This window comes from Octopus bimaculoides, chromosome 28 (genome assembly GCF_001194135.2).
Source record: "Octopus bimaculoides isolate UCB-OBI-ISO-001 chromosome 28, ASM119413v2, whole genome shotgun sequence".
Taxonomy (NCBI): domain Eukaryota; kingdom Metazoa; phylum Mollusca; class Cephalopoda; order Octopoda; family Octopodidae; genus Octopus; species Octopus bimaculoides.
In genome coordinates, this window is record NC_069008.1 from 7765520 (window position 1) to 7769505 (window position 3986).

Genomic DNA, 3986 nt, shown 5'->3' on the forward strand with positions numbered 1-3986 from the left:
ATTTTTACATTTTGCTCTCAATTTGTTCATCAGCTTTCATTTGTTTAAATTTTTTTTTTCTAACTGTAAATAGAAAATATTTTGTTATCTAATAATGTATTTCTTCTTTTTTTTTTTTCACTAAATTTTACTCTCTTGAATTACATATATTCTACATGATTTTTGTTAAAGAAAAAAAATAATATAATACTAAAAATAAGACATATTTTTGCTTAATACAAAGAAATTTTAAAATCAAAAATATTAACTTAAATTGAAAAAACATTGCAATATAAAGAATAAAAAATGCACACACTATTTGATGAACAATTTCAGAAATTTATTTAGCAAATTCTAACTTTAGCAGCAATATTTTAAGTTTTTGCTTTTCTTGTCCTGTACTTTTCCAGGATTAATCACTGCTTGTTCTGTACTTTTCCATGTTCAATACTTAAGAATATTCTAGGATTCTGCACCTGCATTTTTGATTTTAGTCCACTGTCTTTCCAGGCAACGCTTCTGTTATTATAATTATTATATTTACCTTTATAACTGAAAAAAATGATACTTTGGTAAATATTTTTTAAATACAGGTTTTGTTTAAGCTTAGAAATTTTGTTTTGCACATAAAAATAACAAAGTATTAATAGCAGCTTATCTGTTACAAATAAATATATTTTTAAACAATTTTGATTATAAAATAATGCTATATTCTAATTAAATAATTAATAATTAGCATTTTTCATGAGTGAAATTTTGTTTTTGATATGTTTATAATATGTATATGATTTAATACTTTAACAAAAAATAAAAATTAATATGAAATCACAAAAAAATCATAACTATTTTAGGCTTAATATTTTTAGACAAAATTTTTTCCCAAATATTCATCTGGATGAACTCTTTCATTTGAGTTCAAATAATATTTTTCTCTTAAAAGGATAAAAGTATTTTGATTTCTTAAAATTATCACCTTCTTTTTACACTGAAATCCAAAGAACAGCTAATATTTTTTGTCAAGGTTTTTCACCATAGACAGAGTTTCCTCTCAGAGCTCTTTCATCTGAACTAAACTCAAAGAAAGAATAGCTCTGAAAACAGCTTGGAAAATGACTAAATGCCCTTAAAAAAAACGTTAAAAAATGGCAATGATTCCACTGCAGAGGGTCAAATCTGTACTTCTCAAAAACTCCAGTTAAGTATGCTGAATCTAAGCAACATAATACATCAGATATCATCTTTTATAATGTTAGATATCTTAAAATGACAAAAATATTTTAATCTGTTAAAATGATCACTTCTTTTTCTCAGCCACAGACAAATCGGTGCAAAGCTGTTGTCTGTTTAAAACTACTATATTTATATTCTGAACCTTTCATGTAGAGTCTGATTTTGTTATTCACTTGTTCCAGAAAAAAATTAGGAAAACTTTCACTAAAATTCTGTTACTAATCAACCCTAGGTTATCCAGTAGTCAGATTGACCCTAAATGCCAACCCTTAGCCCTAACTCTAACCCTAAGCCCTAAACTCCATTGCTAAACCCTAACTCTAATCCTAGTGTATCTCAAACTTTCATTGTAGAATAATGTACAGTTTGTTTTTCTGTAATTTTTCCAAAAAAATTTCATGGATAATTTTTCCTTTGTATATTGCCTGCTCCAATGTTTCACTTGACTTTATTCATTTAAACGTATTCAAATTTCAAAACTTCTTACAACTTTTGTCATCGTATTCTAAAGCCTGTTTTCTGATTGAGTAAGAATAATCAAACTTTAAACCTCATTAACATTTCTCTGGGACAAGTGAGGATCTTTTCTGGTTGGTTTTCACTTTTAAAAAATTTTAAAATTGAGTGAAAATGTTTAAATTTGGTATATTGATGTAAATTTTCTCACTAAACCTGATGTTGTTATTCACTTGTTCCAGAAAAATTTTAGAAAAATCTAGAAAAGAAATTTCAAATGCAGAGGAGCAGTGAAAACAGCCAAGATTGACAAAATACTTTTAGAAAACGAAAACTGTATAGCAAGCCACTACAGAGAAACCATATCATTTAAAACACAGTTAAGCATGTTGTACCATTAAGCCACGTGAACTATTACATCATCTAATACCAACTTTTATAATGACAAAAATATTTTAATTTATGAAAACAATCACCTTTTTTTTTGTCAGTTAAAGGCACATCACTTTTTTGAAGCTAATATTTTTTGATGATTCATTTGAACACAACTGTTGCATAGTTTTCTTCAATATTAGTTAATACATTTTGATTCAAAGTCAATTTTGGGTGTTCCTTACCATATTTGTTTCATTACTTAAAAGTCACATAACTTTTTCCCTTGCTGATACTTTTTAACAAGGTTTTCACCAAAAGATTCTCCTCAATGAACACAGTCTTTTAAACCCAACTAATTTATTCACCCACTGCCATGGGGTGAATGATTCTGTTAGAGAGTGTACTTGAGAGTTGTAACCTCTATGTGCTCCTCCATCATTGCCACCACTTTTGTCTGGTCCCTGTTGGGGCTGATACATTGCTAACTCATATTTTGGTCACCTGTCTTCTCTATAAATAGTTAAATCATAAGAAAACCATGGAATGTGCAAGTAATAATAGCCACAATCTGCTGTTACTGTTACAAACAGCAATAACTATTCAGTGTCATTTACCTCTTGTTATGAAGTCCATTTGTTCCTGCAAGAATTTTTTCAGTTGTGCTTGACTGGGACACTGTTTTCTTTCATTTGTGTGAATGTATTTATAAATAATGTGTTTTTTCTTCTTGTTTTATTTATTTTCTGGTGCATGTATCACAACGACTGGAAGTTTCATGGATCCTGGGATATAACATCACATTTATATTCTTTTTACTATTTGCCTTTCTGCTGCATCAGTGGCAATGCAACACAAGATCAGCAGCATAACCTGACTGGGTCCGGGTCCTCAACAGAAAACGACAAAACCGGAACAGTGAGCATAACACAGAAGTTGCGAGGTGCTGACAATGGCTGCTGGTGGTGCCCGGCATGGAGGGGATATTGAGTCACGGTCGAGGGTCAGTGAGGAGGAAGTAAAAAGAAGCTGGTCATTGATCATGGAAGGCACAAGCATGAGCAGCAATGTTCCCAGTATGAAATCAGCCAGTATGGCAGCAACAACTTGCAAGCTTCCATAGCATGCCGGCTGATGGAGGTGGTCATGGGAATGCAGTGGGAGACACAATGATGATTATTGTTGGACTAGAAGTGAGGTAGAGGTGTAGTTTTCACAGCTGTGGCAGCGGATGAGGTCATAGCTATGACAAGGTGAAGGCAAGGAGTCTGAATGTGAAAAATCGATGAATGAACAGGGATGCTGTCAGTGGCGCATATGATGGTGAGGAGCATGAATGAATGTATGAGTAAGTGTGGTGGCTGCGTGGGTGCAAGGCGGAGTGCAACAATGATAGCGAAGATGAGGGCATTCTTGTGCAGACATATGAGGTGGTGGCAGCACATTGTAAGGTCAAGAGGCATGTACCCGTTTATCAGAAGACACAAGGACTGAAAATGTTTGAAATCATCAGCAAATATGAGAATTGTGAAATGAAAAATTGCACTTAGAATTTTCCTCACTCACACTTATCATATTGAGAAATTATGGGTTAATACACATATAAAAATCTTTGTCAAGAAAACATGAGAACCGAAAATGTTAGAAATCATTCACAAACCTTTTGAAAATTTCCAATTGAACAATTGCATTTCAAATTTTTCACACTCACACTTGTCAGATTGAAAAGTAATGGGTTAAATACATGTTTGATTATAGTTCTGAAGATTATATTTACCAAACATTCAATTGAAGTCTAAATGTTTTTCAGAAAATGCTGGAAATCATATGTTTCAAAAATTTTCACATGAAATATTGTACTTTAATCTGGTCAACATTCATCTCTGGTATCTAAATTGTTTTCACTCAAATATTAAAATAGCTGTGAAGATTACATTTACCAAACATTT

At 31.5% G+C, this 3986-nt stretch overlaps 1 long non-coding RNA gene across 1 annotated transcript in view; it reads left to right on the top strand.

Moving 5' to 3' along the window:
* Positions 1 to 2160, top strand: part of LOC106879233 (uncharacterized) — a 16081-nt gene extending 13921 nt beyond the window's left edge. The window contains exon 3 of the long non-coding RNA XR_001410610.2: positions 1908 to 2160. This is a non-coding gene — a long non-coding RNA (uncharacterized LOC106879233). The remainder of the gene's footprint in view (positions 1 to 1907) is intronic.
* Positions 2161 to 3986: the final 1826 nt, after the last annotated feature.